Source organism: Leucopleurus acutus, assembly GCF_964270905.1.
Source record: "Leucopleurus acutus genome assembly, chromosome: 10".
NCBI lineage: Eukaryota > Metazoa > Chordata > Mammalia > Artiodactyla > Delphinidae > Leucopleurus > Leucopleurus acutus.
In genome coordinates, this window is record NC_139153.1 from 15,164,427 (window position 1) to 15,179,392 (window position 14,966).

Genomic DNA, 14,966 nt, shown 5'->3' on the forward strand with positions numbered 1-14,966 from the left:
GCCACACTTCAAAATATAATAATTATGAGGAGAATATAAACATCAATGATTCTATTTATATAAAGAAAAAGAGTGAAAACCTACTTCAGTATTTATTAAGATCTCAATTTTGTGCAGACCAACACTACTGAGTTAAGAGAATAAATAAAAATATAAACATTCCTTTTCTTGCTTTCAAAAATATAAGAGTAAAGGGTATGGCATCACGATGCTGGGCTGGGTTAGGTGAGGTGGTGTGAGAACTGATGCTGAAGGGGTTTTGTCAGCTGACAAAAGAGAATGCTTGAAATAGATTAATTAGATTAGACCGTCCACATTGTATCCATTCCTATACCTGTCTCTAAATAAAATTTAGCAGTCCAGTGGAGAAAATGCAGAAATTAAGCATCTGACTTCCCAGATTTATCCAAACAATGCCTTCTTCCAACAGGGAATCTTTGTTAAGGAGATGCCCTGGGAAGATTATTTAAGCCCTGGACTGAGCCAAACACCAATAGGATTTGGAATGGCCCAACTTGGAGGTTCTCACAGATGCATTTTACCAGTCTCTGTGAGTCTCCTCAAGTCATCTTGACAAGAAGGAGCCCTCTTTGCATGCAGTTTTACATGTAGTTTGGCATTTCCAAAATCTTATTCCCCAGAAGTAAAATGAGCATCTTAGTCAGGAAACTTGAATTTTAAAAGAAAGATCATTACTATCAAACTTAGAGAAATCTGAAATCCAGACACTTTAGAGAAAGAAAGTAGTTGGGCCATTCTATTACTGATTACTACTAATGAGGGAAAAGGCACACAAAAAGAAAATCACACACCTCTATGCTTATCCTTGGAGGACAGCACACAGTCAGACTCAGGAAAAGTGAATTTCAGTACAGAAAGAGGGTGATGACATGTATTTAAAGAGAAAGGCAAGCTGGGTGATGTCTAAAAAGTGGGAATAGGTTGTGAGATTAAAAAAAAAAGGCCAAGACTTTGAAGACTTTGTGGGGGAAGAGAAACCCAACACAGTAACATCTTTGAATTTCATGATTACTTCCCTTCCTAATCTTAATGTTAAGTGACAATAAGGTCCCACTTGATGTCAGTGTTTATGAATTAAAAATGAGACCAGTTGTCATGGTTGGACTTTTCTCTGGGTGAAAATTCTGTTTTGGATTTCACCATGGTTAGGTTTTCACCAGATGAATAAAATGAAGGAAGAAATGAGCAGTTGAGTCAGGGGTAACTGGAAAACAATGGTTTCAAAGGTAAATCAAGGAATGTAGTCTGGTTAAAAACAGAATGATGACAAGGGGTGGGAGAGGGATAGAGGGTAGTTGTTAGGATTAATATATTATAGGATCCAATGAGTCGAAGTGTGGTTGGAGTCCATGGACTATATATAATAGAGGCAGTGAGCTAGATAGTTAAGAAGTGGTGTTCCAGAGTTGGGAAGGTTGAAAAATTAGATATGGGTGAAGCTTGGCATTTTAGATAGTGACAAGATTTTGGAGTCAACTTGACTGGGTGGCATTTGGCTAAGGTAGAGAGATGAACAAGGTCAATGTAAGATAAAAAATCAAGGAACTGAGAAATCAGGTTATTGAGTACTGAATGCTGAATATAGTGTAAGATGAAATGGCCAAGAATATGACAAGAGTGTTTTGGTGAAATTAACAATAAGCTAGGAGGTAAAGTCTCCAAGGAATGATGGGATGATCTGGAATGAGAACGTGAAGACAACATGGGTCGCATAGTCTAATGGCCATGATCCTAGTGACTGGGGCATTACATATGAGAGGAAGGTCATCTAGAAGTGGCATTGAGGAAAAAGGGGCACTCTGTCCTCAGTCACAGACTGGGTAGTAAGAGGACATGGTGCACACTGCTATATTTAAAATAGATAACCAACAAGGACCTACTATATAGCACATGGAACTCTGCTCAATACTCTGTAATAACCTAAATGGGAAAAGAATTTGAAAAAGAATAGTTACATGTATATGTATCACTGAATCACTTTGCTGTACATGTGAAACTAACACAACGTTGTTAATCAAGTATACTCCAATATAAAATAAAAATATTAAGAAAAAGAGGACCTGGGAGAAAATAGTCACAAGTTTGGCGGAATACAAGAGAAGCAGCATCCTCAGAAGAAAGCCAAATTTCAGGTGATGCAACCCAGTGAGGAGGAAGTCAGCAAAGGTTAAGGGTATAAGGATTCGGCTGGTGAGTGACTTTGTTTCATGAAGTCCAGGGAAGAACTTTAGCAGCTGGGGGAGGGTTGGCAAATGGGGTCAGAAGTGGGAACAAGCAGAGTTACGTGTAGATGAGGGTTTGGGCAGTAAGGGGTGACCTTGGAACTCTAGGCTTATTACAGTGCCCTATGTACAGCGCAGTGGATCCCCAGCATATCAGAGATGGTAATGTCAAGGCAAATACGGAGGCAAGGATACGTGCTTGGGGATGCGTGGTGGAGGGTCTTGTCGAAACACCCTCTCCATTTCTGTTGGGAGAGCGTGGAGTTGAGGGGAAGGGACCTTATTCGGAGCATCACAGACTGACGTTTCCTTTTGTTAACTGCAGAAAGAGAGGTGGAGGGCAGAGATGAGATAACCGGGACCACAGGCCGTAAGATGCTTCTTTAGGACACCTGCCACTGGGGATGCTTGTGTTGAAAGCCTGACTTCTCCTGTCAGTCAGAGCCACGTTTAAAATCCTGGCTCTGCCGCACACTTGCTGTGGGAATTTAAGCAAGCCCGGGAACTGCTTTTCCCAGGGCTTGGCTTACTGGATACGTATTAACTTTTATAAATATTCATATTTATGTTAATAACCATAGTCAAGGCCCTAAACCTTCTAGACGTGCCAAAAAGAAATGTCATAAAGTTCGATGTTTGACTCAGCCAGATTTTGTTCATTTTTAAATGAAAACACTAGGATTACTTTCAAAATGAATCCTGAGAACAGTACAAAGACAAAAACAGAAAGCTGAGAGGCAACTGGTGGGGGGAACAGCCCCGTAGCACAGTTGTTTACATTTGATTACTTTTGCTTAAAACTGATGAAATAATTAAAATAAATCCTTTGTGCTCAAGGGATAGACCCCTAGTAAGATAAACTCTAGTAGCTCTTATGGATGGGATTTCTGGAAGAATTAAATGAGGGTTATATAATCCCCATTCATAAAATAGAATTAACTTATGCAAACAAACTCATTAATATGCATGTGAAAGTAGATCTGTCAACTTAAGTATTCTCAAATAGGTGGGGAAACACCCTGCAGTTGACTCCTTAAGTCATGCCTGCAGATCTAGACTTTCTCATTTGCATTTTCTGATGTCATGAGTAGAAATTTCTGACGGGATTATAGTTTGAAAACCTATTGTTTTGGTTGATTCTCAAACACATTTTTTTCTTGTTCTATATTCCAAAGGCATTGATATATTTTTTTAAGTAAGCCTATAGTTACATTTGAGCAGGTGCACAAACACCGAAAATAGAGTTTACTTTGCTCACTGCTTCCACCTGTGTTTGTCACATAGTAGGTGCTCAATAAATATGCATTATTTGAATGTGGAAATAAATATGTTAATGGCCGTCTTAGAGTTTGGAAATATAGATTAACATTTGCTTTTCCCCTGGATTTATGTAGACCATATCATAGCTGCCTTTTTATATCACCTTGGGTTAACCTCTATATGCTGCTATTAGATTGTCTTTAGGCACTACCATAAGTCTTATTTTGAGACTGTATTTCCTGCTCAATATGGTATTGAGGCCAGCAACGTATGTGTCACCTGGAAGCTTGCTAGAAACTTAAACTATTGGCACCCCCCTTTGGACTCTTGAAACAGAACTTACGTTTAATAAGGTCCCCGAGTGATTTGTATGCATATTAAATTAACATTTGACAAGCACTAGTTGAATGATTAGGGAAGTGGGTTATAACATCAAGAATCTCAGGCATTACATCTCACCTACACTATTTTCTAATGACCCTAGGCATGTTGCTCCACTTCTCTGAAGTTAATTTTCCTCGTCTATAAAACTGGGTTTATAATGGTAGCTTCTGTGTTACATGGTAGTTTGAAGGATTAAAGTAAATTATCCTCTTTAGCTAGAAAGAACTGTTGAGAAGGTTGTGACCTCCTTTTAGGAACATATATGTAAGCATCCATCATAGAGGATGTACTCAGTATCATAAAACTTGAAATGCTTATGTGCCTTATTTTTATAAATTCCCATCATTCCCTGGCTCCTACAAGAATGGAGAAGGGGGTAACATAAATGTAACACCACCAGTTCAGGAAGCAGAACAACTTTCTTCCCAAACCATCAATCTCGGAAGTATAGGAAAAGGCACAGGCTCATGGAAGCACACCAAGAAATGTCCAGGAAAAATATTCTAACCTAGTTTTCTGAAATAGGTAGGCAGGACCTCTGGACTGAGTTATGCTTTGTGAGCCTTCCACCAAGAAGAGCCACATAATATGTGAATAAAGCAAGCATTGGATTCACCTGAAGTTTGAAAAATTTAGCAACTCATTTCTATTGCCTGTGCAGAGGACCTACTGTGGTGGTGTTACAGCTATAGCCAGAGGTTGGTGAGATTTGCAAATAGAGATAGTGACATTGGCTACAGTGATAGTAAACTAGGCACATAGTTCGGGAAGCCTCTTAACTAACGCTATGGAAGAGTCTTAAGGAGTATCTAATGAATGTGAGCTGTTATTTTTAAGATATGATATAAGAAGTCACCGTAAGAAACCCAATGTTGTAAGCATTTGAGCAGGTTTGTGAGGGGAATGTGATCCACTGAATCACCCACTTTGCTCTTGAGGATTCACAAGAGAAGCTTCTCGCAGGTTCTAGAGTCAGAGCGATTATGCTTATAGGAACAATTGGCATGTTTTTATCCCCTGGAAGATATGAACCCTTTTTTGCCTTGGCCACTGAAAAGCTCAAGTTTAGTAATTGGATATGACTTTATGATATGAATTTTTATTCCCTTTTTATTTTACTTGAGATATTTTTCCCCTTGATTTTAGCTGACAAATTGAGCCTCAGTTTTAATCCATATCATCTATTTTAATAACTCTCAGATATCAAGACTAATTATAAGACTGCTGTAATTGAGTGTGGCATTTGCACAAAGATAGACAAATATAACAATGGAAGAGAAAAGAGAGAGCCTAAATGCAGTCCCAAGCAGTGGGTGTGCATGCTTGATTACCTTCAGAGATGGCACTATAGAACTGTGAGGCAAGGGCTGCATTTTTAATATCTTGGTTGGCTCGATTGGATCCCTATGAAGATATATATATTGAACCTACCTTGCACCATGCCAATAAATAAATAAATAACTTCCAGGTGCATTGCAGTTTTAAATATGAAAGACAAGACAATAAACTGTAGAAGATAATATAGGAGAGTATCTTCATTTAATCAGGGCAGGATAACGTTTCTAAAACTTTTTATAAAAAGCATCATTACATATAGGAAACAATCGATAAATTGGACTGTATTAAATTTGAAAATTTCTGTTTATCAGAGACATGATTAAGAGAGTATAAAAAGGCAAGCCACAAGGTAGAAAAAGCTATTTCCCTACATAAAACCAACACTGTGCTGATATTTAGAATCAGTCACTAAGAAAAAGAAAGATAGCTCAATAGAAAAATGATTTAAATTTTTTTTAAAGCGGGGGAGGCTTTGCATGTAGCCAATACACATGTAAAAGGTGCTCAAGTTCATTAGTTATCAGGAAATGCAAATTAAACCCAAATGAGATACCCTTACATATCCTCCCCAAAAGCTAAAATTTAAAAAAGACTGACAATACCAAGTGTTGTCAATAAAACATTGCTGGTAAAAAGATAAATTAATAAAACCACTGTAGACAATAGTTGGCATTATCTTTTAAAGTTGTAAATATGCATACCCAAATGCCCTATAATTAATTCTACACTATGGTATATACAACAGAGAAATGTATACACAAATGTACTGAAGATAGATACATGATTATTCGTAAAGAATTATTCATCTTTGTCGCTAGAAACAATCCACATTTCCATTAAGAGTAGAAGTCATTCATAAATTGTAGTATGTTCGTACAATAAAATATTATATATCAGTGGAAATTAATGATCTACAGCTACCCACAACAACATGGATGAATCTCACAAATACTGTCGGCTACAAAGCCAGACTCAAAGGAATATATATTGTATGGTTTTATTCATATAAAATTCAAAAAGACAATATTTAATTATATATTTACAAGTCAAGATAGTGGAGAAGAGAGAGAGAGAGTAGTAACGGGAAGGGTAGACCAGGGGAGGGCCTTCTGGAGTGTTCCCAGTTTTCTGTTTCTGAATCTGGTTTAGTACTGCTTCACTGATCTATGTATGTTTTGCAATTTTCTTGTATGTGTTTTGCTTCTTGGAAAAGATTGTATATAAATTAATACGTTAAAACATGATGAACATTTCCAGAGGTTGCCACCAAATCCTCTTTATCATTTGAATTTACTTTTTAAACATTTAATTCTAGTCTGCTATTTTGGTAACACATTAATAATAAACCCCAGAAAATAGTTCATCTGATTTTTTAGTACAAATAAAAATTTTGCTGTGATTCCTGACCAAATTTATAAATCTCAAAAGCAAAATCTCTACAGGCTATGTTCAAAACTTCCTCAAAATCATTTGTCAGATAGCATAAGAGTAATAAATAAGCACTTCAGCTTTGGGTTTCTTTCTCAGTTTTACACATCAGAAAATCTCAGTTTTGATCGGATGAATACCTTACTTTCTAACGTTGTCTTCTCCCACCCCAACTCTTTGCCTGTGCACCTCGAATGTACAACTTTATTCAAATGGACCAAAAAGACTAGGTCCTGCTGAATATGTGTAGAGGTGAGGGATAAGAGAAGGCCTGCATTTTTAAAAAGTATCATTTCTGATAAGATACATAAATAGATGTCCAGCAGTGATGATGAAGAGAAAATGAGGCTAAAACATTGGATAATCCACTCTCCTGTTGATTAAAAAAATAAAAATAACAGTGGCTTGCTGTAATTCAACCATGCAGCTGCTCTGAGTCCATTTGTTTAAGGCTTAGATTAGTTTTAAAAGCGAAGACAAACTCATCTCCTTTTTATGATACCCACTGACAGTTATTACATTAAGATAAATTCAGAATATTAAATCCATTGCTACATTGTTTAGTGCTGTTTCCAAAATGATCATTAAAAATCAATACTAATTTATCAGATTTATTTAATAAATTAAAGAAAAATATTTCTTTACCCACTTTGTTTAGATACTTTTCTGATGTACAAAAAAAAAAAGGTTAAAAACCATCTAGCATTTACATTTATAATTAGATACGCACTACCCACTTAACACACACTTCACAATTATCAGAGCCTTTACAGTTTCCAAATGCGTTTTTAAGTGTTATTTTTAAAACCCCTTCTCTTGAGTTTTAATTTGCTTTTCAGATATAAATGCACTTTGTCAGTATATCTTCAGGATCATGTATAACTGTTTTTATATTTCTTATATATGAAAAAATATTAAAGACATTCTGAATTCATCAGTACCCAATGAAGATTTTAAAATTTATTTCTAGATGTGAGAGGGTTTTTGTTGTTTTTCATGCTTGTACAGACCCTGGGTAAGAGACAGAAATAAAAATACACATCACCTACAAATATACAGATATCTTAGAAATCCTTCTCGAAAGAGCCAAAGGCCTTGATATCATTACTTTTACTTGGAGACCTTTTCTGTTGTTCTCTGACTATGGGTTTTGGATTCATGTGGATTCTGTTTTACTTCCTCTATCTACAAATAAATGTATATTTAAAAATTATTTTCAGATGGAGATGTGAGAAATTCTAAGTCTGTGGTAGGTTGGTGACCTTGGACGAGTAACATAATTGCCCCACTTTGAATTTCTTTAATTTCTTCATCTGTAAAACATGGTTTAGGAGAGCTTACAGGTATAGAATAAAGATGAACAGCATTGCAGATATAAAACCCTTGGCATTTCTCTGGAAAAAAAAATTATGGTGATTGTAAATGCCTGCATGTTTATAGCCCTTTAAAATGAAATATTATCGCATTTTAACCTTGAGCCACCTAAAATCAACCCTGTGACACGGAGCAAGAATCCCTTAACCCCATCCTACAAGTGTTAGAAAGGAGTTTTGGAACATCCCTAAATATGTGTACCGTGGTTTTAATAATATTAGTAATATCGTTAATTTATCAGACTGATATTTTTAAGGGGAAAAGTATGTGGCGTTTTCAAGCAATGTTCTATAAATAACTTCAAAATTCTTAACATCAAAGTATTTCCATTGTTCATAGGATAAGTACTGAAGTCCCAAACTTGGGCTATTAATAGTTGCATGGGCAGACCTCTGCCAAGCTCTCCATCAACAACTCAACAACAATATATCAGGTGCCCTTACCCACTGCTCTACATGTAATCCTAAGTATTTGGGCCTTCAGTAAACCTACATAAAGTGGGTACTACTGACACCTCCATTTTACACTTAAATTCACACCTGTGCACAATGTCACATAGAGTGGGGAATATTTTTCAAACATAGGCAGTTCATGCCTGGTACCTCTGCCTAAAAGCTTCATGATATGAGGGAGTTCTGCAGGTTTCTCTGTCATCTCCTAATATCACCCAATCATTCCATTATTCGTAGATTAAGCTTGGAAATAAAGGGTCTCCAAAATTTGGATATACCTGGCTCCAAATTATGTTTCAGCCTTGTCCTAGAAAACCAGTTATTTCTAAGTCATGGCCTTTCACATTCCAGGCACCCTGGCCTGGGTTTTGCCATTGCCCTCTCATTTTCTCTAATGCTTGAGACTTGTTTGCATTTGCATTTCCTCTCACTCTCCTGTCAACCTGAATGTTCTCCTCCACCTACTTTCTGTGTTTGGAACACAAACTAATATTCCAAGGCTCAGTTCAAGCCCAATTGCCTTTGGAAGGCTCCCTTTGCCCTTTGTCCAATCCAGACAAACTTTACTACTTCCTTCTCTGGTCTCCCTTATAGGTTACATCTCACATCATCTGATGCTTTTCTTGAGGAGGTACAGTGGGCAGTAAGAACTTGGACTCCAGGTTCTGATTGCCTGGGTTTGAATACTGACTCTGCTACTTATGTGTGTGATTTTGGGCAAGTTAGTTAATTCTTCTGTGGCCTCAATCTGCTCATCTGGAAATGGGATTATAGTAACTTCATAGGGTTGTTGTGTAAGGCTCACTGAAGTTAATTTACATAAAAAGCTCGGAACGGTGCCTGCTATATAATATGTACTATGCAAAAGCTAGCAATTTCTTTCCTTTTTTTCTTGCACTCAAGATTTCACCTGCCTGCTCTGTGAAGACAGGGAGCAGCTATTTCTTATCTATCATTTAATCTTTACTCCCTAGCACAGTGCTTGATGCATATAAATAAGGTGTTTTCTGGTTGCTTGGTGGATGAATAAATAAATGACCATTCATTTATTCAGCTAGTCTAGGTTCGGTCTAGTTAGGCTAGGAGGCTCCAGCAATAATGGAACAAACTTATGTGAAATGGTATCTGTGATTAAATTTTAAATAGTGCAGGACCAAAAAAGCCCTGTTCATAAGTAATGTTTATCCCAATGTTGATCTATTCATTGGTAGAGTTGTATATTATGAGTGTCTAAAAAAAATACAGCTCAGTGAAATCATGGATTTCTTTCAAAATGCCTATCTTTTTTACTCAGGGATGACATTTTAAACAGCAATGACAGATGCAGTGTTCTCTCACACAAGTACGGAGTAATTCATTAACATACATATGAAAGGAAGGAGTCTACATTCAACCTTTACCACCAAAGTCCTTGAGAAATAAAAGAAATTCAAAGCAGCTACAAGTGTAGCTTGTAAAAAGTCAAACTGGTGTTATCATTCAAGAATACCAGGGTGATAACAGGAGCTTTTGATGACTAGACACTTGCTGAATTTGATTTAGGGTTGAGGTTGGGTAGAGGAAGAAGAGAAGAGCTTAAATTAGAATCTATCTGAGAATTTGGAGTGACAAAATCTTACGTGGAAGAACTGAAGGAGACTTTTGCAATTAAATAGTTCAAAACATACTTTTGATAAGTCCACAGAGATGACTGACTTGTCTGAGTAACATAGCTGGTTAAAGACAGATTTGATTTAGGAGGATTTTTCATAACAGAGTTTTTTTATATTTGGGCTGCATTTCAAGATGGTTTCATGGTGGGATGATTCAAGGTGAGGGAGACTCTAACAGGCTGAGTCAAATATAAACTCCAAGGGTGCTTTTGAATTTCTGAACATCAGGACAGAAGTTGCAAACAAAAGTCATCAACTATCTAAATGTATTTACCTACAGAGTCTCTCCCATGGACAAGTTAGTTACGGAAAGGCTGTTCATAATTCATTTGTTCTGAAGGTCAAAGTGGCACTATACAGTTGACTGCCAACTGGTAGGAAGCAGAGTTGTTGACACAATTTTATTTTGATGTATAGCTTTGTTCTTACCTATGGAAATTTGTATTAGGGCTTCTGGACCCAATTTCTCTGTCAAGAAGAAGATCAAATATCTTATATTAAATGTTTAGTGTCTGTCTTACTTTGGGCTCCTTAGAAGCAGAGTCTGATGCAGAGATTCAGGGTGTTGATTTATTGAGGAAGCACTCCCAGGAGAAATGGAGGGATGGAAACTGGATAGAGCAAGAGAAGGCGCTAAGCAAGAAGGTGTCTCAGCTGTTGTCTAGCTCCATCCTGACCCCATGGGGAGCTCTAGGGCATGCATTGAAGAACAGGGGCAGCTGTGGGCATTAACAGCTGGGCCCACTGCCTGTTAAAAGGGATCTGGACCCGGCACCAACAGCATCTACCACCAGGCTTATTGTGAAGGTTACTGTCCTACAGATATGGCTTATTATTTCAGCAATGATTATACCAATAGCAAATGAAATAAAGAAAAAAGGTCCACATAATTTGTGTGGGCAGTGTTTGAAAAGGACTGAATACCTTAACACAAAAGCCATAAGTTTTAGAATCTGAACTTTTATACTCAAGTTACAACTGTTTTTCTAACAATATACTTTTAAAAAAATCCCAATCTCAGTGAGCCTCAGACTTCTAATCTGTAAAATGGGGACAACAATAGCATCTTCCTCTTATGGTTGTTCCACAGTTCAAGAAAGGTAATATATGTCAAATACCTAAAAGTCTTGAAAACAAGGGAACAGCTGGTCTGGAGAAAGTTTTAAAATGTAAACTAGATTTTTTTATGAGTAACTGTAGCAGTTTGAAATATGTAGATGTTTGGCCAACTTGAGAGAGGAAATGAAAATATAAAAAGAAGAATTAGAGTTACCATTCCTGAGTGCCTATAAGGGACCAGGGGTTTCACATTCATTACCTCAGTTAATCCATTTCACTGTCCTGTGGATGCTGCTGTAATTCTCATTGTATACATTTCATAAAAGAGGCTTAATATTGTTAAGAGGTGACCTAATATACTACTGGTTGTTTTACAAAGATAGAATTTGAACTCAGATCTGTTTGTATTGAAAATATTAGCATTTGACCACCATTGTTGCGATGTTCAGAAAGGTACAAAAGCCTTTCTAGCAAAATAGACAATGTTGAACATTTATGAAAGTAGTGGTGAGAACTCAAATTAAGTTGAGGGTGCGGCTCTTGCGCTTTACAAACTTTCCATTTGGTTGGAGACTTGCATTTGGATTCTACTTTTTCTGTGCAAAGAAACAGAATAGATACTTAATAAGGAAAACTTACTCATTTTTTTTTTTTTGATAATTATGGGAGGAAAAAAAGCCAACTGAAATGATTACTTTTATTCCACTGAATTCTGATGATATCACTTTTTAAAAACTTGTGGTAAAATATGTATAACATAAACTTTACCATTTAAACCATTTTAAGTGTACAATTCTTTAGTATTAAGTACATTCGCATTGTTGTATAATCCCCATCCATCACCAGAATTTTGTAATCAATCCAAACTAAATCTCTGTACTCATTAAACAATAACTCCCCATTTTCCTTCACCTAGTCCATGGAAGCCACCATTCTACTTTCTGTCTAGGAATTTGCCTAGTTACTTACCTCATATAAATGGAATCCTATGATAAGTATCCTTTTGTGTGTGTCTTATTTCACTCAGCAAAATGTTTTCAAGGTTCATACATGGTGTAGCATGTAATAGAATTATAAAATTTCCTTTTTAAAGTGAAATAATATTCTGTTGTATGATTATACCACATTTCGTTAATGCATTTATCTGTTGATGGGCATTTGGGTCCTTTCTACCTTTTACCTGTTATATATAATGCCACTATTAACATGGGTATACAAACATCTGCCTGAGTCCCTTCCGTCCTTTGGGGCATTTACCTAGAGGTGGAATTGCTGTGTCATGGTAATTCTATGTTCAAGTTTTTAAGGAACTGCCATGCTGTCTTCCACAGTAGCTGTACCATTTTACATTCGCACCAGTAATGCACAAGGATTCCAATGTTTTCACATCCTTGCCAATTCTTGTTATTTTCTGCGTGTGTGTGTGCATGTGTGCGTGTGTGTGTGTGTGTGTGTGTGTTTAAAATAATAGCCATCCTCATGAGTGTGAAGCAGCATTTTCTGGCTCTGATTTGTATTTCTGTACTGATTAGTGATGTTCAGGATGTTTTCATAGAGAAACAAATTCCCAATTGGATATTTCTCTTCTATTATGTTCTCTCTTTTTCTTTCTGCCTCTCTTCTCTCTGTCTCTCTATTTCTCTGCCTCTCTCTTTCCCTTCCTCTCTTTTTGGAAGAGTAACTTTATTAATGAGATTATGCATATGCATAGATTTGCATGTGGATACGAATGTAATTTCTTTGAACGAAATTTCAGAAAACCTATTTTGCAATATTAATATCCTGTATCTCTTAAATGAGATTAGAAGAAAGAATTTGTAAGTGGAGTCTTCTGGGCTGTAAGTCATCAACACATTTTTTTTTTTTTTTTAAATAGAAAGCTTTCTGCTTTTTTCCATGGTCTATGTCTTGACTTACGGTGTTTTTTTTTCTTTTTTAAAGGATGTTTTTATTTATTTATTTATTTTTGGCGGCACTGGGTCTTCCTTGCTGCCTGTAGGCTTTCTCTAGTTGCAGTGAGCTGGGACTACTCTTCATTGTGGTGCATGGGCTTCTCATTGCAGTGGCTTCTCTTGTTGCGGAGCATGGGCTCTAGGCATGTGGGCTTCAGTAGTTGTGGCACGTGGGCTCAGTAGTTGTGGCTCGTGGGCTTAGTTGCTTCACAGCATGTGGGATCTTCCTGGATCAGGGCTCAAACCCATGTTCCCTGCATTGGCAGGCAGATTCTTAACCACTGTGCCACCAGGGAAGTTCCCATCAACACTTTTCGATTCATCTTTAATATCTTTGTGCTCATTTGTACAAAAAGTAAACCACTCAGAGTTGCATAATAGCAGTGGCAAAGCTAGACCTGGTATTTTCACCTTTTGAAAAGAAGTTATGTACTACTTGGAATGAACAACTTACTTAAGTAAGGTGGCGAGAGTACTTATGAAATACAGGAAATGAAGGGAGATACTTTATAGGTGATTAAAATATGTTGGTTATGTTTAGGGTTGATTCAAGAGAGAATTACACTCAACCAAATCTCTCCATGGACTTAGTAGGAAATGTTTCAGGCGTGGGACCACTACAGATACTGGACACGAAAGGCAGAATGATGTGGTTCTTTTTTTGTTTTTGTTCTTGTTTTCAAGTTTAAGACTTGGAACATAAGATCCTTTAAGTCTGAAGGAGAAAGATCAGCTAATGGATGTAGGCCATTCTTCTTTCTGCATGAATAGTAATAGAAATGATTTTAGGGATCAACAGTCACACACCTTCAACTCAAAAAAAGGAAAATTTTGTGAAGAGACAAGAAAGTCAGCAACGACAGAAGAATTGATTTTCCCATTCATCCAAATGAAAGCATACAATTTCTTCTTAATTGAAACCTTTCCTCTTTTTTTAGCAAAGAGAAAATATGATTTAACTTTGAAAAACTTCTAGTCACACATATTTTTAAAAGCAGAAAAAAGGTGAGAAAAAATAATGTAGGGGAATAAAAATATATATTTTTTGTTTAAGAAGGGGAACAAAGAGGAGGAAATAGATGGCCATGTAAAGCATAGTGCATTAATTTTCATCGTAAGTATTCAGTTATTTTCAAGAATGGATAGAATCCATAGCTTTAGAGAAACTCCAGGGTATAGCAAATAAATGTGCTGTATGTGTTTTCCTTTGCCAGAAAGTCAAACTTATTCTTATGCAATCTGATCCAAATCATGTGTATCTTCTAGGGTTATCACCTATCCAGGAAGGAGATATAATTCTTTTGGCAGGATCATTGACAGTCTATGGAGCAATTGTTTACTTCTGTAAAATAAGTTTCTTATTAGTATTTTGCTTGCTATTATTTTTCCAAGTGCTGGTCTTAGCTGAAATGCAGACATCAAGTATTGTGTTTATCTTTACCGTAAGGTTCAAGCAGCCATCAGCCTTTGTTCAGATTCCATTTAGCTCTATAAACTTTTGCATTATCCTTTGATTTCTGCAGATATAAATACATTCAGATACACTTAGTAATGGTTGTGTGTATGTATACATGTGTATGTGTGTATATATAGGACCACATACATATATGTACATATGTATAATGTGTGTATATTTATGACCGCATGCATATATATACGTATGTGTGTGTGTACTTATTTCTGAATATGCTTATATACATATTCAGAAACAATGCCATCCCCAGAATGGTCAACATAGGGGAACTATGTGTAGAACAAGGCATATTTGGAACACAAGAACACATATTTGGAACACAAGATTTGCAATGGGAAACAGACCCAATT

The 14,966-nt window shown here is 36.5% G+C and overlaps 1 protein-coding gene across 1 annotated transcript in view; it reads right to left on the reverse strand.

Moving 5' to 3' along the window:
* Positions 1 to 14,966, reverse strand: part of CNTN6 (contactin 6) — a gene marked incomplete at both ends in the record, with an annotated part of 231,957 nt that overhangs the window by 127,056 nt on the left and 89,935 nt on the right.